Source organism: Somniosus microcephalus, chromosome 2, assembly GCF_052327205.1.
Source record: "Somniosus microcephalus isolate GS21.2 chromosome 2, FLI_Smic_1.0, whole genome shotgun sequence".
NCBI lineage: Eukaryota > Metazoa > Chordata > Chondrichthyes > Squaliformes > Somniosidae > Somniosus > Somniosus microcephalus.
This window is the reverse complement of record NC_140988.1, coordinates 144,462,366-144,484,968: the sequence shown is the minus strand read 5'-3', so window position 1 is coordinate 144,484,968 and position 22,603 is coordinate 144,462,366.

The following is a 22,603-nucleotide window of genomic DNA, read 5'->3' as shown; positions in this document are numbered from 1 at the left end:
TCTGCCCATATTTTCTGGTGTGGGGCTACCATGTGCTAACAATAAAGCCTCGCTGCAGTAAAGGCTTCCTTCTGTTGCTCCTCCTCTTCTTTCAGGAAGCAAAGACGGAGTATTCCTATACTTACACCATTGTGTTGTCTCTAAAAGTGGGAGAATGACTCTTCACATTAAAAGCATCATACCTCAGGCACCTAGGGGGAAAAATTCGGTATCGCCCCATTTGGGGCGCAATTATTGGCGGTGCGCAAAGTTTAGCGCCTGGCGCTAATTATCACCTCCGACAGCAAACTTGGCTTTTATCGCCCCTGGAGGTGATTGGAGCGCTAAATCAGGCGCTACACACCTCTCTTAAGGCGCTAAGGCCGAGGAGCGAGGCGCTACCTCACAGTGCTGGCTAAGCTCATGTGATTTCAGTCAGCAATGGAACACAGGCACACTGGCACCGTCCAATTCTTAAAGGGGAGTTCTGATGAATGGTTATCGACCTGAAACGTTAACTCTGTTTCTCTCTTCACAGATGCTGCTTGACCTGCTGAGTTTCTCCTGCATTTTCTGTTTTTATCTTAAAGGGGAGGGTTGATCTTGCTCTCCATCTACATCCTGCTCATTGCAGCCTTGAATCTCGGCCTGAATCTCAGCCTGGAGCGACCTGTACATCAAATCTGCTGGAAAGAACAATGGAGAGAACCAGGGAAACAGCTCAGAGTGCAGACCTCATAGTCTCTTCTAAATCGATACAAGGAAGGGCAAATCAAAATCAACCTGCAAAGTGCTGCTCAGTACCCAAAACTCCTTCACACAGCGTTGAATCTCTCCAGAAGTCTCTCTCTCTCTCTCTCTCTCAGAATGCGTGGTGCAAAAATGTCACTGACAAAAAAAGGCAGGAAGCGGTCGCCTTTAAATAGCGCTCCCCCAGTCCCTTTCTGACTGCAAAACGCTCCCCTCAACCTGTCGTTGCTAGCGGCAGGCGGTAAGGCAGCGGGCGCCACTCAATTTCCAGTCCGGGGCGCTAACGGGGCGTTGCGCACTCGACTGATGTCACGATCTGCCGGCGCAGGAGATCGTGGCGGTCGTGTTTAGCGCTGCAGCAAAATGTCTAGTTAATTTCGCGAGCGGCGCAAACATCGCTGTGCCCGGGCGCTAGTTGCTTTGCGCCCCACTTGGCACGCTCTTAAGGCGCTAACAGGAGGCGCAAACAACTGAATTTTCCCCCCCTAGTGTCCCCCCTTAAAAGGCACACAGGCAACTGCACTTTCACTACAGTTTCATAGGCAAGCTCGATAGGCACATGTTGACCCTCACAGACAGCAGAAGACAACCCACGGAAATGTCTTTGATTCCTGGGAAACATCTGACAGCCATCAGCTTCAGCAAGGGACCATACCCTTCCTGTAAGCTGCAAAATAGCATCAGTACTGCGAAGGACAAGCAGAAAGGATAATCATCATTGCTCCCACGATATTTCAACAACAGTGACAGTATTGGAGCTCAGCTGAAGAATGCAAATTTAATTATTAATAACTCAACAATCATCTATCCAGGAAACTGCAGGCATTGCATGCACCACTCTGTATTCATAGCCCGGTGGTTGCTCCTAAGGCAGTACATGCAATCCCATGGGCGACTGACACCTGGGCCTATGAGAGTTCAATGGAGCTCGTTACACATTCTTACCACTCATTGATAAAGAAGTTTCTCCTGAATTCCCTTTTGGATTTATTAGTGAACATCTTATATTTATGCCTTCTAGTTTTGAACTTCCCCACAAGTGGAAACCTTTCTCTACATCTACCCTAGCAAACCCATTTCATAGGGTTATAGCAGAGAAGGTTGAGAGGAGATTTGATAGAGGTATTCAAAATCATGATGGGTCTAGACAGAGTAGATAGAGTGAAACTGTTCCCATTGGTGGAAGGGTTGAGAACCAGAGGACACAGATTTAAGGTGATTGGCAAAAGAACCAAACGTAAAATGAGTAAAAACCTTTTTACGCAGCAAGTGGTTAGGATCTGGAATGCACTGCCTGAAAGGGCGGTAGAGGCAGACTCAATCATGGCTTTTAAAAGGGAATTGGGTAAGTATCTGAAGGAAAAAAAATTTGCAGGGCTACGGGGAAAGGGCGGGGGGGTGGGGGCAGTGGGACTAGCTGAAGTGCTCCTGCAGAGAGCCGGCACGGGCTTGACGGGCTGAATGGCCTCCTTCTGTGCCATAAATTTCTATGATTCTATGATTCCTCGTAAATCTTCCTCTAGCGCAATGACATCTTTCCTGTAGTGTGGTGACCAGAACTGCACTCGTGTCACGGGGGTGGGAGCCACGGGGCCGTGTAGATACGGGGCCGTGCTCTCCGGGCAAGGTAGGTTCTGGACCCAAGTGCAGAAACCAGGCTAGAGGCAAATATACAGTACTTTGTTTGAACTTTACTAGATTCACACATAACTAGATTCACACAAGGAACACAACAACATACATAAGAACTCGAGACAAGTTACAAAACGGCTAGTCAAGATAGGAACTCAGGACAGCTTCCATGAGGCAACCTACTTGTCCATACTGAGCTGGGATAAGCTTACCACAAGCGCAACCAGCTTGCCGAGACGAGACTCGAGACAAGCTATCACAAGGGGCTACCACAGGGGTAAAGGCTTATCAATACAGAGCTCAAGACAAGCGCCAACATGGCAACACGCTAGTCCAGCCCAGCACCTTATCAAGACTAAGAACAACAAGCTCGAGAACCATGGCAGCCAGCTAGTCAAAGCCAGCAGCCACAGAGCGAAGGCTAGTCCCCAGTTCCCCAGTTAGGACTGAGCACAGAGGGAAGCAACCACAGAACTTATATACCAAGAAAACCAGGTGAAACCCATGAACAGCTAACAGGCCATTAAGAATTAACACAGGAGGCTAGGAACAATTAACAAAGGGCTAGAAACAAACAAGTGAAGGTGCCATCTAGAGGTTACAGAAGGAACTGACTGGCACCCTTACAACTCGTGTTTATAGAAGTGGGACTGGATGACGGAATGGCTCCATGAACGATTTCCTCCCCACTCCAGCCCTTAAATGTTTACAAATGTTGTTCTTATGAAAGCCTATCCAGTCTTTCCTCATAGCTAAGATTCTCTACCCCCGGCAGCATCCTTGTAAATCTCCTCTGTACCCTCCCTAGTGCAATCACATCTTTCCTGTAATGTGGTGACCAGAACTACACGCAGTACTCTAGCTGAGGCCTAACTAGTGTTTTATACAGTTGAAGCATAACCCCCCTGCTCTTGTATTCTATGCCACGGCTAATAAAGGCAAGCATTCCTTATGCCTTCTTAACTGCCTTATCTACCTATCCTGCTACCTTCAGGGATCTGTGGACATGCACTTCAAAGTCTCTCTGTTCCTCTACACTTCTCAGTATCCTACCATTTATTGTGTATTCCCTTGCCTTGTTAAACCTCCCCAAATACATTACCTCACACTTCTTGCATTCATAATCTTAAAGAAATCTATCAGGTCACCCCTCAGCCTTCTCTTTTCTAGAGAAAAGAGCCCCAGACTGTTCAGCATTTCCTGATAAGTATATCCTCTCAGTTCTGGTATCATCTTTATGAAACTTTTTTGCACCTTCTCCAGTGCCTCTATATCCTTTTTATAATATGGAGACCAGAACTGTGCACAGTACTCCAAGTGTGGTCCAACTAAGGTTCTATACAAGTTTAACATAACTTCCCTGCTTTTGAATCCTGCCCCTCTAGAAATGAACCCCAGTGGTTGGTTTGCTTTTTTATGGCCTTATTAGCCTGCATTGTTACTTTTAGTAATTTGTGCATCTGTACCCACAGATCCCTTTGCTCCTCTCTTCCATTTAGTCTCTTAGGGCTAGAAATTCATGTGGTTTGTGCCACACGTTAGCCCCACAAAATGGCGCTAAAACGTCGTTGACAGCTGTAACGACAGCTGATGCTGGTTCCAGTGCTGCACGCCATATCAGTGGTGCCGGTAGTGCTGCCGATAACCTCGATTGCCAGGGAGCTCGCCATGATGGAGATCATGACATCAGTGAGTGTGCAATGCTCACTGGACGTCCGGTCTCCCAACTTCGTTTTAGCCAAGGCACTTACTGGCTGGAGAAAGCAATGACAGGTTGAGGTGACGTGCAGCAGCAGGAAGCCGGCTCCAGCGACGCTATTTAAGGAGATAAGGATCATTACCAATCACTCACACCTGACAGGGTTTTGAAGTTTGAGTGGTTATGTTCTAGTTCCTGCAACTGCAAGAGTTTTCCGTAGTTATTTCAAGGTTCTTTGGTATCAGGGAGTGTTCTGGCAAGTACAAAACTCCTTCATTATTTTTGAAAGGCTTCAAATACAACACTTGCTAAAAATCACTCACTTACTTAATGTGCAGTTGGTGTGCGACCACAGCCACCGAATCCTCAATGTCAATGCCCTCTATCCTGGCAACAGCCATGATGCCTTCATCCTGCGCCAGAGTGCCAGCACTCTTTCAGCCAACAAATCAAGCTCAAGGGTGGCTGCTCGGAGACAAGGGCAATCCGCTCTCCATCTGGCTCATGACCCCCTTCTGCAACCCCAAAAATCCTGCCCAGCACTCATATAATGAGAGCCATGCTGCCACAAGGAACATCATTGAGCTTATTGAAGCAACGGTTTCGCTGCCTTGACTGCACAGGAGGAGCCCTCCAGTACTCGCCAGAGTGAGTGTCCCATTCCATCGTGGTCTACTGCATGCTCCACAACTTCGCCATCATGAGGGTGCAGCCCTTGCCAGCAGGGATTGCAGGATCACCTCAGGAGAAGGATGAGATAGAGGAGGATGAGGAGGAGGATGAAGAGGATGAAGACGAGAAGGAGGAGGAAAAGGAAGGACGGAGGAGGCAGTGAGACAACTGGCCTTCCGGACGGGCTGTCTGTGACTGGCTCATCAGACTACGATTCGAATGAATGAAACCCCAGATCCCCATTGCTCACCAGATCCCCATCATACCACCCTTGTCTCACGCCATATCACAGCATCCTCCTGGGTGCAAAGGTGAAATGAGAAAGACGACAAAATATTCCAAACAACATTAATAAATTTATCTGTAAATATATCACATATATTACATGAATTCGAATAATTAATGACCCTTGTGCCTGCCATAGTTAAATAGCTGTCATTGTGTGCAAGGTGTGAGATCTGGGTGTGAGTGTTGCTAGGTAGTGATTGTTGGTGGGTGAATGCTGGGGGTGTGGTGCATTGAGCTGTGTGTGAAGCTTGTGGTACAGATGGTGGTATATGTTAAATCCGTGAATCTTGATGTATGGTGTCCTTCAAGAAATAGACAGAGACTGCAGAGGAACAATCAACAGGTGTTTACTGGATGAGGGTTACTCTAAAACTAACAGTACAGATCCCTACTCAGGGTTTATATACAGGTGTGGTCACTGCCGGTACTACAGTATACAGGAGCTGTAAAAAGTAGTTCTCCCCTTAAAGGTACATACACTACAATTCCTCCCCTTTCAGATTAACAGTACCATAACATTCATTTAACAATTAACACTTTTAACATGCAACATTAACTGAAAATAGTCCATTTATAAATTCAGTCTTTGGGGCAGCTTCCTGATCCTTTCTGGATAGCGCCTTTCCTGAGTGTCTTGCTCTTGGTGCGGAGGCGATTCTGGCCCCCTGTCGTCGGTTGGTTCATCAGCTTCCGATGCTACTGTTTCTGGGGTAGATGCTACCTGTATATCGGGTTCATCACCAGGTATGCAAGACATGGGGTTGACTCATTCCTGTGACTCTAGGATCTGGTCGACATGGCGTCTCACAATGTTCTCCCCAACATCCACTGTGTACATTAGTGGCCCCTGCCGTGTGCATATCGTTCCTGGTTGCCATTTCTCTGTTCGGTAGTCGCGGGCCAAGACTGGTTGCCCTACATTAAAGCTCCTTGTCGGCTTCTCATTGATGTGCTGGAATTGCTTATTCTCAACATCTCTTCGTACATTTGGTCTGAGCAAATCCAGACGAGATCTCAACCTTCGGTTAAAGAACTTCATGGCCGGGGTCTGGTTGGTGACTGCATGTGTCGCATTTCTGTAGGCTAACAGGAAATTGTCCACCTTATGCTGCAGTGGAATGTCATCATCGCACATGGCCCTTACTGCCTTTTTAAAGGTTTGTACGAACCTCTCAGCCAATCCATTTGTGGCTGGATGATATGGGGCGGATGTGTAATGCCTTACCCCATTCCTTTTCATAAATTTCCGAAACTCTTCGGACACAAACTGTGGTCCGTTATCAGAGCAAATCTGCTCTGGCAAGCCGTTCCTGGCAAATATGGTCCGTAGGACTGCAATCGTTTTCTCCGTGGTGGTGGAGGACATTTTGATCACCTCAGGCCATTTTGAGTGCGCACCCACGGCTATTAAAAACATTGAGTCCATGAATGGACCAGCAAAATCAATATGCACCCGTAGCCCAGCGACAGTGAAGGAACGGCGATACAGGTCCAAGTCAGGATGGTGTGTGGCTTGGAGGGGAACTTGTAGGTGGTGATGTTCCCATGCGTCTGCTGCCCTTGTCCTTCTAAGTGGTAGAGGTTGCGGGTTTGGAAGGTGCTGTTGAAGGAGCTTTGGCGAGTTGCTGCAGTGCATCTTGTAGATGGTACACACTGCAACCACAGTGCGCCGGTGGTGGAGGGAGTGAATGTTGAAGGTGGTGGATGGAGTGCCAATCAAGTGGGCTGCTTTATCCTGAATGGTGTCGAGCTTCTTGAGTGTTGTTAGAGCTGCACTCATCCAGGCAAGTGGAGAGTATTCCATCACACTCCTGACTTGTGCCTTGTAGATGGTGGAAAGGCTTTGGGGAGTCAGGAGGTGGGACACTCGCCGCAGAATTCCCAGCCTCTGGCCTGCTCTTGTAGCCACAGTATTTATATGGCTGGTCCAGTTCAGTTTCTGATCAATGGTAACCCCCAGGATGTTGATAGTGGGGGATTCACCGATGGTAATGCCATTGAATGTCAAGGGGAGATGGTTAGAGTCTCGCTTGTTGGAGATGGTCATTGCCTGGCACTTGTGTGGTGCGAATGTTACATGCCACTTGTCAGCCCAAGTCTGAATGTTGTCCAGGTCTTGCTGCATATGGACACGGACTGCGTCAGTATCTGACGAGTCTCGAATGGAACTGAGCACTGTGCAATCATCAGCGAACATCCCCACTTCTGACCTTATGATGGAGGGAAGGTCATTGATGAAATAGCTGAAGATGGTTGGGCCTAGGACACTGCCCTGAGGAACTCCTGCAGTGATGTCATGTGATTGAGATGAATGACCTCCAACAACCACAGCCAACTTCCTTTGTGCTAGGTATGATTCCAACCAATGGAGAGTTTTCCCCTTGATTCCCATTGACTTCAGTTTTGCTAGGGCTCCTTGATGCCACACTCGATCAAATGCTGCCTTGATGTCAAGGGCAGTCACTCTCACCTCACCTCTTGAGTTCAACTCTTTTGTCCATGTTTGGACCAAGGCTGTAATGAGGTCAGGAGCTGAGTGGCTCTGGTGGAACCCAAACTGGGCGTCAGTTAGTAGGTTATTGCTGAGTAAGTGCCGCTTGATAGCACTGTCGACGACACCTTCCATCACTTTGCTGATGATTGAGAGTAGACTCTTCTTCTTCTAATGTCATGTCCACCCATTCAATATTTCTGCCAATTAAGATATTTTCAGGTCTTAGAGGAAAAGTGTTTGGGCCTAACCATATTTTATAAAAATAATTTTGCTCTATTGTATATTTGGTTAAGTTAATGGTGTGACATTTTGGCCATGTTTGTGCACCAAAATAACACAGCAGGTTGTCACACCGACTTATTGGCTAGTTGCCGCCCATCCCGATTTTCGGACAGACCTCCATCCAGACAGGGGGTGCTCCCATCAGAAATCAGAAACAGGTGGAAGGCTCCTGCATATATTCAACATCAAATCACATAACGAAGTTAAGACCAGAACGCCATTTTCCACTCCTGCCCACTCTATGCCCTCTCTGGCCTCTAGAATTTCATGCCCATTGAATTCTAATTGTAGGATAATGAAGCTTTACAAAACAGCGTAATATGAATGACAATTACCTAAAGACTGAGACATAAATGACTATGTTTAGTGGTTAAATATTAATATTGTTAAAGTGTTGGTAGGTTTTTAGAAAAAGCTAGAACATCTGGTGTATTTACAGCTGTATGTAACAGACAACAGATTGCACCACTTTACAGTTTGCAGCTCACTGCCTTCTGGAAGGAAACAAAGTTAGACTGTAATTATCCAGGGAGAGTACAATGTGGATGTCATTGATGATGTGGGCAAACAGTGGTAGTGTTTACAAGTGGTGTTAACCCAGTCACTTTGACTACAAAATGTGCAGGGTATCCACATCTTATTGCTGTTCACCTTCAGCTTATCATATCAACTAGGACAGAAACATCCTTACAAAGGCCTTTAGTCTTATATTGAAATAGCAGTGCATGATTATTTGTAATAGTTATTATTTTGGTTTCATCAATGCATACTGTGACAGATATTGATGCTCAAATAAGCTAAGGGTTAAAAATTCAGGCGCACGGAAATGGACAAAAAGGCATAGGTTGGGAGGACACAATTTCCTGATGTGCACTCCTGGCATGCACCAGGAATGGGCACAGTGAAATGTTCGCTCCTATAATGTGAGCTACATCGGAGCACCCGTTTGGCGTCAGCAGCTCATCTGCCAAGTTCAATTGAGTCTGAGGCCTCAAAATCTGCGGTCACCTCTTCACTGCCGGAACGGGCTGCCAGCCATCTCGCTCCACCGGCAAGCTGTCCAAAAGTCAAAATTGACCCCAATGGCTAGTTAATCTGTTCCATTTGGTGTTGCTAATTGAGGAAGCAATGTTGGTTAGAATACCAGGAAATCAGCTGCTTTCATTTCAACAGTGCAATCGGATCTTTAACATCCACATATTCCAGCAGATCTGGGTTCAAGATCTGAGAGACCCCAATATCTACAGGGTGAGAGCAGGGGAGGGGGGAAGGGGGTGTTGCAGCGGCCGGAAAACCCAGAAATGAGGGTAACTCAGAGACAATGTTCCCTCTAATTTTTTTTGTGCGCGGTCCCTTTAAATTTGCTGCATGGCCGTGCATGCACGATATCTTTTCCAGCTGCAACAGATCATCGATCCCCCCACCCGCGATGTTCGATCTCTTGCGATGTTAATTTAATAAACCTCTTGCAATATAAGGACGGGGAATGAGATTACAATCAACTTCTCAGGCTGCTTCTGCATGAACTGATTGGGTTTCTTTCCATGGCCTAGAATGAGACCCCTTATCCTGAGACTATGCCCCCTAGTTCTAGACACTCCAGCCAGGGGAAACAATCTCTCAGCATCTACCCTGTCAATCCCCTTCAGAATCTTGTATGCTTCAATGAGATCACCTCTCATTCTTCTAAACTCTAGAGAGTATAGGCCCATTCTACACAATCTCTCATCATAGGACAGCCCTCTCATCCCAGGAATCAATCTAGTGAACCTTCGTTGCACAACCTCCTAGGCAAGTATATCCTTCCTTAGGTAAGGAGACCAAAACTGTGCGCAGTACTCCAGGTGTGGTCTTACCAAAGCCCTGTATAATTGCAGCAAGACTTCCTTACTCTTATACTCTGACCCCCTTGCAATAAAGGCTACCATGCCATTTGCCTTCCTAATTGCTTCCTGTACCTGCATGTTAATTTTCTGTGATTCACGTACAAGGACACCCAAATCCCTCTGAATCCCAACACTTACTAGTCTCTCACCTTTTAAATATTCTGTTTTTCCGGATAATTTCACACTTCTATCCTGGCAACAAAGTGGTTGATTTCTTCCCTTTCAGGTTCTTGAATATCTAAAAGGAAGGTTTAGTCATTTATATTCAGTGGAGCAGGGAAAGAAAATCCTGTCTAGATTGTAAAGGTCTTGGGTTTACTCCCAGGTTGGATTTGGCGTCTGCAAGGATCCAGACCCAATGTAAAGACTTTCAAAGCTAGATGTAATGTGAGCTGACAGAACTGAGCAAGCATGTGGCACATTGAGTCAGCACATCACCACTCAGGTTGATGTGCTGTCTCAGATTTAGGCCACTCTTTCTGTTAATCTGCCCTGACCTCGTTGTAGTGTGCCAAAATTCACCTGAGAACAATTATATAACCACAGAAAGAGAGAGATCATCCACTCAGCATTCAGATTTTCCACAACAGCACACCAAGCTGACAGTTAGGGAATACTGCTAGCTCACAGTCTTGAAACTGGTTCACAACTGCTCCCAGTTCAGAGTCTTTTCATTGTGTTCAGCCTAAAACTAGTCGCTATGCCTGAAAAATCTGCTATTTCCCTCTCACCCACAAAAAAAACAAATTTGAAACGTATAGATTTGTCTATCCTGTTGCTTCAATTTCTTGAAAAGTATACTTATCATTGCAGGGCTATGGGGAAAGAGCGAGGGAGTGGGACTAATTGAATACGATAGCAAAATATTGCTGATGCTGGAAATCCGAAATAACAACAGAAAATGCTGGAAAAACTCAGCAGGCCAGGCAGCATCCATGGAGAGAGAAACAGAGTCAACGTTTCAGGTCGCAGACCCTTTGTTATAAATCTCATCATCATAAAGAAATGACTCATGAAATAACGCTGGACAGCCAGCTGGTGGCGCCGCCCAAGGAGTATAAATACTCGGGCGTGGGCCCAGCTTGCCCAGGGGACATTTTGTAAGACAGGAACTAGTGAAGTACAACTAGACATCCATGTTCTGGAACAAGTTGATTAAAGCCTTGCTTTATACTCAAACCAAGTGCGTAGTGAGTTTTATTACGTCACCCTTCGTCAGGACTAATTGAATAGCTCTTTCAAAGAGCCAGCACAGGCGCAATGGGCCGAATGACCTCCTTCTGTGCTGTAAGATTCTATGATTAATTTTGAGGTCCAAATTGTGACTGAAATAATTGGGCAAGTTGGGCCTCACAATTGATTTCTGAAAATTCTGGGCCACATTGTTGCAGTGTGCAGTAAATCACAGTGTACAAATCTATCGTATGGCCCAACAAGGCAAACAGCACACTCCCAAATTCTGAGGCATACTACAGTCATTGATTGGGAGTAGTATCAAATTAATTTAAATATAGTTGTATTCTGGTACAGGCAACTCCTATCTCACATGTGACTATGTACCTTCAGCCATTTTCAGAATTCTTTTGGGGGAAAAATTGGCCTCCTTTGCGCCTCCTGTTAGCGCCTCCGGGGGGCGATAATGGGGCGCGAATGGGTTTGCGACTGGGCGCAGCGAATTGAGCGACACCCGTGAAATTCCTTGCCACTTTTGTGCTGGCGCTATGATTTAGCGTCTTGGTCCCTAGCGCCATAGTGATCGTGACGTCATCAGGTGCGCAGTGCCCCGTTATCACCCCGGATCTGAAATTCGCTCCTGCCCCCTGCAGCATCGCTGGCTGTCAACAACGGCAGCTGCAGGAGGCATCGTCACCATGGATGGCCGCTTGGGGAGTGGTAATTAAAGCCAGTGGTGGTCAGGTAAAATTTTATTATCACCCCAGTGTGCTGTTTTTTTAATTTTTTCCATCCCGCGATTGATCAGCCCTGCATGCTCTTAGAGTGCTTGTGGCTGCTCTTCACGTATCGCAGGTGCCGTTGCCGACCATTCCCAGCCTTACCTTGAAATTACCTCAGCATTGGCTCTTCCCTTTAAGGGAGGGAAGGAGCCTGTTAATGCGGTAGCGCTGCACGGGACATTGTGCAGCGCTCTGCCGCTACCGCTCCTCTTGCTCCGTTTAGCACTCCAAGGGAAGTGGTAATGCTTGATTTAGTGCTCCACTTCCCTCCTGGCGTGCTAAACCGGGAGTTCATATCCGATTCAATTGTGTAGTGCCCGACGATACTTTTGCGCTCCCACAAAAGTTATCGCCCCAAACGGGGCGCTATGCAATTTCTAGCCCTTTGAGCGCTAAATTGTCACATTTTATATGCTGAAAATTAGATTTTCCAATAGTTACACCCAATTAACAGACATTGAGTGGACATAACTGATTGGAAGAACAGGCTGAGATCCATTCTGCCAGATTTCTGCCCACTTAGCGTCCCATCCAATTTTCTGGTCGGCTTCTGTATTGACGTCAGAAGTGCCCACCAATAATTATATTAAAATTATCCCCTGTTTATATTATTTTGATGTTCTCACAATTTCCCGGTGTTTACACCTGTATAGTGCTCAATTATCTGCTCAATCATATAAAATGGTTGTTTATAGAAGTGCATTTGAGGACACCTATAACAATGACATTTTGAGGCTATTTCTGAACTTTTTTCCTTCCTTTTTTTCCTATTTCCACTTAATTGGTATTCTGGCACTGCCATTTGTGGCCCAATGGGAATCCCCTTTACTTAGATGAAGCTCGGCAGGTCAGGCTGCACCAGAGACATCCTTCAGCCATCCTTCAGTACATTTGCACCCACATTTACAGGCGGAGGAGCACCAACCTGTCAGTGACCTTACAGAACTAGTTACACCGGCTTTGGGTCAGCAGGCAGCCAGATGCACAGCTTTTCTACGTGGTGCAAGGATGCCTATGGCTCACATGCACCCTAGTCTTTTTCCTCTAATTTCATACTAAGCTCCACTGGCTTTGTGCGCCCCAGTGATTTGACTTTAAGATCCTCATCCTTGCTCTCAGATTCTTCCATAACTTCACCCCACCTTACCTCAGCACCGTCCACTCCTCCACCATTGCCCTGCTCCTTGTTCCCACTCTTTTTCCTAGCACCTCCATTTTGTCACCTACCAACCTGCCTTCAAAATCTTCCTTAAGATTCTCCTTTTTTTCCTTTGTCCCTCTCTTTCGTACTGCCTAGTCTTTGTCCACTGCCCAGTAAAGTGATTTGAGCTACCCCTTGAGACATGGGGAGTGGTTTAGAAATGCAAGTTGTTATTGTCATAAATGCACGCCTGGCCAAAAGGAATAAAAGGCACAAGAGTTTCAACATGCCAGTAAATGCCTGAGTTGAAGCATTGCCCAATATTTGAATCCACCAGCTGCATTTCTGATGAACTTTGCAATTTCTTGGCTGTGCCACTAAGTAGAAACACTTGTTGCAAAATCTTTTCCAAAAGGAGCAAAAACTGATGTAATAAATCCCACCCTAAAACAAGAGTATTTGGTTTGACTGGAATACCAAAACAAATTTCCTAAGAAAAAAGTCACAAAAATCTGTTAGGCTGCCTCGCTTGACCTCTTGTTAAAGAAGTTTATAGCCATAGGAGTTACAAAAGACATTTGTGGAAACAGATTTGTGGAGGAGCCTGATTCCATGCATGCATGGCTTAATAATCATGGTCCTATGTCGATCATCATGAGGATTTGAAATGCCTATGTTTATGGCTTGTTGATGATGATGTTTAGAATGATGTATGAAGACAGAGGCTGTGAGTGAAAATTGGAGGAAGTTTTGAAATAAAGATACATAAATCTTTATTTGTTTGCCTTTGTTGTTGGTTGAAAAGTCTCTAAAAGTGAAGCTGAATGATTTACTTTATATTGCATTATGTTACTAACAATATGTTAACTTGATTTTTTGAATCCCCCTGCAGTGAACAGATGGCCCCTTTTACTTGAGCTTCCATATCAAGTGCAGTTCCTGCCTGATGCCAAAGACTCCTGCCGTTCTATAGTCTCCATTCTAATTATTTATGTTGGTGAAACACAGCAGGACTTGTTATCAGTTGGATGGTGTCTTAATAAAGGAAGACATGTCAACATATTGACATCATGTTCAAGGGGAAATATTACCACATATAAAACTGCTGAGCGAGTATTCGAACAGCTCAGGCCTTGTGCCAGCACAAGAATTTTGACCTCTTTGTGTTCCTTTACCAAGTTCACCCAGAGCTCCGATGTTCATGGTCGTGTAATGATAATTAGAAAGAACTTATTAAAAAGTCAGATAAGCTGGAATACATTAACATTGACGTAGTGTCTGATGATTTCCAGTAGGAAATGACAAAGAAGGACAAAGAGGTGGACTGCATGGAGAGAACAGCCATCTGACTGGAAGCGAGTGAAACTACGAGCTCGGCTATAATCAGATCATGGGAGTGATTTTCTTCCCATCAACCAAAGGTTTGGCAATCACATGACAGGTGACCTTCAGGAGTACAGAGACCTTAACCTCAAGTCACTGAAGCAAGCCATACAATGCCTTCTGGTCATCACCTGCTGAGCTCCTGCTTTCCACCCTCCAAACAGTTGTTACAATCTCTGCAGAAACACAAGCTTAACATTTCCAGCACAAATTTTAAAATATCAATAAAGTCTTTTATTTTGAACATTTTACAATCCTTATATTGACAGTTCCCTTTTCAAAACTATTTCATTGGAAGGAGGGCAATCAGCTACATACTGATACCAGCTGGTAAACATAAAAGAAGATGCATAATCCAGGCCTGTCTGAGGTATTTCCCAAATTGGAAAATCACAAATGAAATAACCAAAATTCCAGAAGTACAAGAAGGTTTTGTGGGGATTTTTTCCAAAATGATTAGCATTCAATTTATATTGTTGAATGGTAACACGGTAGGAGACCTCAGTTCATGCTTTGATGGATCAGGTCAAATCTCAACAAGGTTACTATATGATAACCACACTTGCTTCCTAGGCTATGCAGGTTGAAGTATCACATATAAAGATCACTGTATTTGCAAAAAAAACCTTCTTGCTGACTCTCCCATTTTTATTAATGAGCAAACACACTTCCTACCAACTGATCCCGAGAGCGCGTTGTTCTCAGATTTGACAGGAAGAATAAGGAGTGGAATGATAAAACTTTAAAAGTTGGAAAACAAGTTGATAAACCTGTAAATAAAGTAAGTTTTAAAAATATGGACATTAAGTGCAAAAGCAAAAAGGTAATGACAGAACTATACAAATTATTAGTTAGGCTGCAGTAGAATGTTGTGTTCAGTTTTGGTTGCCCTGCTTTAGGAAGGATGTTAAGGTCATGGAGTGGGTGCAGAGAGATTTATTAAGATCATACCAGGAATGAGAAACTTTAGTTATGGGGAGAGATGAGAGAAATTGTAGCCGCTTTTCATTAGAACAAAGAGGAGATCTGATAGGTAGGCAAAATGATAAAGAATATAGGGGATAACTTTTTCCACTGGGCAGTGAGCCAGTAACTCAAGGCCAAACATTTTGCCATATGAGTTTTAAAAGGGGAGTGGGTGGATATTTGAAAAAGGAACATTTCAAAGGGTATGGGGAAAGGGCAAAGGAATGGTGCTTGAAAGAATGACAGCAGATGATGGTGCATCTTCGGGAGGGTTCTCCTCCTCAGTCTGTGCTGCAGCAAGGCCTGAGACTTCAGAGGGGCATAGAAAGAGGGGAAAAGAGCAAGGATTATCATGTAGTGGCAAGGGTAAGCAGTAGCAGATGATTGACAACTCTATGCACCACCAGATTGTCATACTGAATGTGCCAGTGAGAGAAATAAGTAGAACGAGAGAAGGATGGGAAGATGCCCAAACACCCTCTGTGCTTAGCCTCCAGTCTCATCATCTCCACTGCTGTGTGCTGTCTCTCTGCCAGTGATGTCAATGGCCACCTCACCAATGGTGTTAGCACTTGCATCAATGCTGAACCTTCTTGATCTTGTGATGCCCCTTCTGTTGTGTGTAAGCTTGTCCTGCAGGAAGAGTGAGAGTGGGTTAGTGTGAGGTCTGTTGAAGGGTTTTGAAGATGTGTAACACAGTTTAGCATATTGTACACAATGAGAGGATGAAGCAGCAGCTGTGGGAAAGTGGAAGTAATAGTTGTGAGGGCAATAGCAGGGGTCGAGGGTGTGAGCGCAAGCAGAAGGAGGTGCAGTGAGGTGTCCCGTTGTGATGGGAGGAGAGGTTTGGAAGGTGGGGAATGGAATAACTGATAGTGCTGGGGCTAAAGTAAGGTGGCGCAGAGCTGTACATGGAGAGATGTGAAGTGGAGTCGTAGAAACTCTGATAAGGCTACTCATTTTTTTCCTACACTGCTGCCAGGTCCTTTGAGCAAGGCGAGAGACTGGGTAGTAGTGGGTATGGGATAGGGGACAGGGCGTATGATAGGGCTATGAGATTGGGGTATGGGATAGGGGAAAGGGGGTATGGAATATGGCACATGGGGTATGAGGATGGTGGATAGAGGGTACGGAATGGAGGTAGGAGATAGGGGGTATGGGATTGGGGACCAAGGATATGGGACAAGCAGGTATTGGATAGGGGATAGTGGGCATAGGGCAGGGCTATGAGTAAAGAGGAGGGGAATGGGAATAATTGGATAGCTCGTTCAAAGAACCGACACAGGCATGATGGGCCAAATGGCCTCCTCCTGTGCGGTATAAGTCTATGATGGGACAGGGTATAGGATAGCCTAGAGAGGATATGGGATAGGGGACAGAAGGTATGCGAAATGGAGTATGGGATGGGGACAAGGGGGCATTGGATAGGAAATCGAGGGTATGGGATAGGGCTATGGAGGGAGGGTAGGGAAGTGGGAATAATTAGCGAGCTCTTCCAAAGAACAAGTACAGGCACAGGCACAATGGGCCTCTTTCTGCACTGTATGATTCTATGGGTTGGATTTTCCGCCCGGAGGCGGGTTCGTGGCGACTTAGCTGTTTGGCGGGTTCCGGTCCCGCTCCCGGTTCCAGCCGCTCTGTGTGTTACCCGGCCCAATCAGTGGGTGCGGGTCTGCTGATCTCCTGCAATGACGCGTTTGAAGCCATTGTATTTAAGGGGGCCATGTCCCCTTTGGCTCTCACTTCCAAATTGCTGCTCCTGAGTGCTAGTGGTTGCAAGCATGACAGCACATAGAACAAAGGCTGCTCCCTGTTTCGATGATGATTCCTTCCATGTTCTTGTGGAGGGAGTAAGAGGACGCAAGGAGGTACTGTTCCCTTCTGATGGAAGGAGGAAGCCTCCTCAGCACACCAAGTTGGCCTGGCTGCAAATAGCTGAGGAGGTCAATGCAAGGTTGTTGTGTACACACACCTGGGTCCAATGTAGGAAGAGGTACAATGATCTCCTGCGTTCAGCAAAAGTGAGTGTAAAAGCACACTTACCTTCATTCTGCTTTGCCTGTCTTCACTCTGCATTGCCAACCCTACTCCTGCACATCCTAACTCACCCCAACATCCCTTGCGCCATCATCCATCCCTCTCTCCCTATGTACAGGATCACATCCCCATCTTACTATGCACCCCTCACACTCACTCTCAATGTTATGCAATGACAACAACTAACAACTCACAAGGAGGGAACTTGGTATTGGCACACCACTCCATCATAGTCTCCTTCTAAGCATCTATCCTATCCATTCTTTACACTCATTACATCACTCTCACTGAAACTGCATTTCTTTCCCTCATTGCAGGAAAAGAGAGCTCACAATAAGAGGGAGAGGGAGAGAACAGGAGGAGGACCACCATCCACGGCGCAGCTCACCCACGCTGAGGAGGCAGCTCTGGACATTGAGGTGCTGAGGAGCTTGAAGTGGAGGATGGAGAGACGGGCTCAGCCGAACAACCTGGTGACAGAATTATTTTCCAACAATCTGATTAGGCATTCATGAGTGACTCATATGGGATCTGATGTTCATAGAAATTGAATGCTCATCATGTGCACAATGGGATGTGTCTGCAACCTACATATCACATGTCCAAATCATGTCTTTACTCTCCCGCAGAACCATCAAGAGCTCCCCCCCCACAGTCCAGGAGAGCAGGAGGAATCCTCAGAGGAATCCCCAGCATCTGAGGGAGCAGCATCAGCAGAAATTAGCGCACCCAGCACCAGCGCAGAGAGGCACACCTTGGTGGGTCATATGCTGTGGTAAACCACTGTTATACCTGCCTGTGTGGGTGTTTGTATTCCACTGTGTACATGTCTGTACATGCCTCGGCTGACTCCTCCCACGAGTCCAGGTATAAAGGTGACTGCTCCACAGTCCCTCTGTATTCTGGACTGGTCGACCACTCGAGGCACACCTTCATTCTCTTGTTAATAAAAGCCTGTTAGTTACTCGCTTAACCTCAGTCTTTTGAGTAATTGATAGCGCATCAATTTTATTAACAAGATTTTTTTATAATGGAGAAGATCCTCACACCAGCATGCCTGGACTTAGACCATCGGGAGGCGGACGCATCCACCAAGTTTGCTCACTGGCTTAGGTGCTTTGATAGATTCCTGATCACCTCCGCTGCAACGGTCAAATCGGATGAGGACAAACTGGATGTCCTGACCTCCAAAGTGAACCACCGAGCGTACTCGGTCATCCAGGACGCGACCTCGTATACGGCTGCTCTCAAGCTCCTCAAGGACCAGTACACGCGCCCAGTGAATGAGGTGTACGCCAGGCACCTCCTGGGGAGTCGTAAACAACAACCTGGGGAATCGACCGAGGAATACCTTCAGGCACTGTCTGTGCTTGGCCGGGCCTGTGGTTGTAAGGATGTAAAGGCCGCCGTGTACACAGAGGAACTTATCCGGGACGTTTTTGTAGCGGGCCACAGGACCAATTACACCCGACAGCGACTGTTGGAGCAGAGTGACCTCGACCTCAACAAGGCCTCTGAACTCGCACTATCATTGGACGCAGCCTACCGGGGCATGGATGCCTACTCCTTTGCACCGTGGACGCCGCGGGGAACGACAGCCTGGGACACGGTAGGACTGTCTCATAGCACTGTGCCACCCCAGCCACATCCCAGCAACGGCCCAACTACCACAGCAGTGTCCCAAGGCCAGAAATGCTACTTCTGTGGCCAGGCCAAACACCCCAGAGCGCGCTGCCCGGCGAAAAATGCGATCTGCTCGGGATGTGGGAAGAAGGGACACTACGCCAGCGTCTGCAGGGCCAAAGCCACCCCGAACCCCAGCAGCGCCGCATGTGGGCCGTGCTGGCCGCCATCTTGGGCCTCCCCAGCCATGTGCAAACCACCGGAACAGCAGCCATTTTGGACGCCTCCAGCCACATGGGGATCATGGACGCCGCCATCTTGGACGCCAGCCGGGACGCAGCAGGCCCCCAACACCGCCTCATCTGATACCCGCAGCGACACACCGACCCCTACGCTGGCCTCCGTTACGCTGGACCAAGCGAGACCGCACCAACTGGCCCGGTCCACAATGGACATTAAGGTAAATGGTCACGAAACAACCTGCCTTTTTGAGTCTGGGAGCACGGAGAGCTTCATCCACCCCGACATGGTGCGACGTTGCTCTCTCCCAGTCCTGCCTGCGCACCAGCGGATTTCTATGGCCTCCGAGTCCCAGTCGGCGGGCATTGGCGGCTACTGCATGGTGACACTCTTAGTAGACGGGACTGTGTACGATAATTTTAAACTTCTGGTCCTGCCCCACCTCTGCGCTGCCGTTCTACTGGGGTTAGATTTTCAGTGCCACCTTAAAAGTGTTACGATGGCGTACGATGGACACCTCCCCCCACTCACAGTCCGCAGCCAGCAGCTTCCAAATTGCCCGCCACGCTGCAGGTGCAACCTCTACACACTCAGAGTCACCCCCCCCCACTGTTTGCTAACCTCACCCCCGACTGTAAGCCCATCGCCACAAAATGCAGGCGATACAGTGCCGGGGATAGGGTTTTCATTAAAACCGAAGTGGAGCGGCTCCTGAAGGAGGGGATTATTGAGGGCAGCACCAGCCCCTGGCGAGCCCAGGTTGTGGTCGTTAAGACCGGCGAGAAGCAGCGCCTGGTCATCGACTACAGCCAGACAATAAATCGCTACAACCTGCTGGACGCTTACCCACTCCCCCGCATAGCTGATATGGTCAACCAGATCGCGCAGTACCGCGTCTTCTCGACCATTGACCTGAAATCAGCGTACCACCAGCTCCCTATCCGCCCTGAGGACCACCAGTATACTGCCTTTGAGGCAAACGGCTGCCTCTATCACTTCCTTAGGGTTCCCTTTGGCGTCACCAATGGGGTCTCCGTCTTCCAAAGGGAGATGGACCGGATGGTCGATCAAAATGCGTTGCAGGCCACTTTCCCATATCTGGACAATGTGACCATCTGCGGCCATGACTTGCAGGACCATGACGCAAACCTCGAAAAATTCCTCTGCACCGCCCAACTCCTGAACCTGACGTATAACAAGGAGAAGTGCATATTCCGCACAACCCGCCTCGCCATCCTTGGCTGTGTTGTGGAACACGGAGTCATCAGTCCCGACCCCGACCGGGTGCGTCCCCTTATGGAACTCCCACTGCCCCACTGCCTCAAGGCCCTGAAGAGGTGCCTAGGGTTTTTCTCCTATTACGCCCAGTGGGTCCCCTACTATGCGGACAAGGCCCGTCCGCTGATCAAGTCCACCTCTTTTCCCTTGACGGCAGAGGCCCGCTTAGCCTTCCACCGTATCAAGGAAGACATTGCCAAAGCCACCATGCACGCAGTGGACGAATCCATCCCCTTCCAGGTGGAAAGCGACGCGTCCGACTTTGCCCTGGCCGCTACCCTTAATCAGGCGGGGAGACCCGTGGCCTTCTTTTCACGACCCCTCCAGGGCCCGGAGACCAGACACTCCGCTGTTGAGAAGGAGGCCCAGGCTATTGTGGAGGCTGTGCGTCATTGGAGGCACTACCTGGCCGGAAAACGATTTACCCTGCTCACTGACCAGCGTTCAGTTGCTTTTATATTTAACAACAAGCAGAGGGGCAAAATCAAAAATGACAAGATCTTGAGGTGGAGAATCGAACTTTCCACCTACAATTACGAGATCTTGTACCGGCCCGGGAAGCTCAATGAACCCCCGGATGCTCTATCGCGTGGCACCTGCGCCAGCGCGCAGGTCGATAGACTGCGGGCCCTCCACAATGACCTCTGCCACCCGGGGGTCAGCAGGTTCTTCCACTTCATCAAGGCCCGCAACCTGCCTTACTCCATTGAGGAGGTCAGGACCATGACCAGGAACTGCCAAGTCTGCGCTGAGTGCAAACCGCACTTTTATAGACCAGACAGGGCTCACCTGATAAAAGCCACTCGCCCCTTCGAGCGCCTGAGCGTTGATTTTAAAGGGCCTCTCCCCTCCTCCGACCGCAATGTGTACTTCCTCAACATATCGGGAAAAATAGGGACATTGGCAAAGGAGGAACTGACGCAAATCAATATCTCTAAGGATATGGTGTTAAGGAAGCTAAAGGGATTGAAGGTGGACAAATCCCCAGGGCCTGATAACATGCATCCTAGGGTACTGAAGGAGGTGGCCCTAGAGATAGCGGATGCACTAAGGATGATTTTTCAGAATTCATTAGACTCGGGAACAGTGCCGATGGATTGGAGGGTAGCTAACGTTACCCCACTATTCAAAAAGGGGGGTAGGGAAAAAGCAGGTAATTACAGACCTGTAAGCCTTACATCAGTTGTGGGCAAAATGCTGGAGTCCATCATTAAGGATGAAATAGCGGAGCACTTAGCAAATGGGGACAGGATAGGACAGAGTCAACATGGATTTACAAAGGGTAAATCGTGCTTGACTAATCTATTGGAATTTTTTGAGGGAGTAACTGGTAGAATAGATGGGGGAGAGCCAGTAGATGTGGTGTACCTGGACTTCCAAAAGGCCTTCGATAAGGTCCCACATAAAAGATTAGCATGGAAAATTGAGGCTCATGGGATAAAGGGGAAAGTTTTGGCGTGGATAGGGAACTGGCTGTCAGATAGAAAACAGAGAGTTGGAATAAACGGCTCATTTTCTGAATGGCAGGCAGTAACAAGTGGGGTACCACAGGGATCTGTCCTGGGCCCCCAGCTGTTCACAATTTACATTAATGACCTGGATCAGGGAGTCGGATGCAGCATTTCCAAATTTGCAGACGACACTAAACTAGGAGGGGGGGTGGGCTCAGAGGAAGAGACCAGGAAGCTCCAGAGCGATTTGGACAGACTGGGCGATTGGGCGGATAAATGGCAGATGCACTATAATGTGGACAAGTGCGAAGTTATCCACCTTGGGTGCAGGAACGGGAGGGCAAATTATTATTTAAATGGCAATAGATTGGGAGAGGGGGAAGTACAGAGAGACCTGGGTGTTCTTGTACACCAGTCACTGAAGGCGAGCATGCAGGTGCAACAGGCGGTCAAGAAGGCAAACGGTATGCTGGCCTTCATAGCAAAAGGGTTAGAATACAGGAACAGGGATACCTTGCTGCAGCTGTACAGGGCACTGGTGAGACCACACCTCGAGTACTGTGTACAGTTTTGGTCGCCTCATCTGAGGAAGGATGTTCTTGCCATGGAGGGGGTGCAGCGGCGATTCACCAGGCTGATACCAGGAATGGCGGGAATGACCTATGAGGAGAGACTATGTAGTTTAGGGATGTACACACTGGAGTTTAGAAGATTGAGAGGGGACCTCATAGAAGTGTATAAAATTCTGACAGGTCTAGACAGACTGGATGCAGAAGGAATGTTTCCCTTGGCGGGTGAGAACAGAACTAGAGGACATAATTTAAGGATAAGGGCTAAACCATTTAGG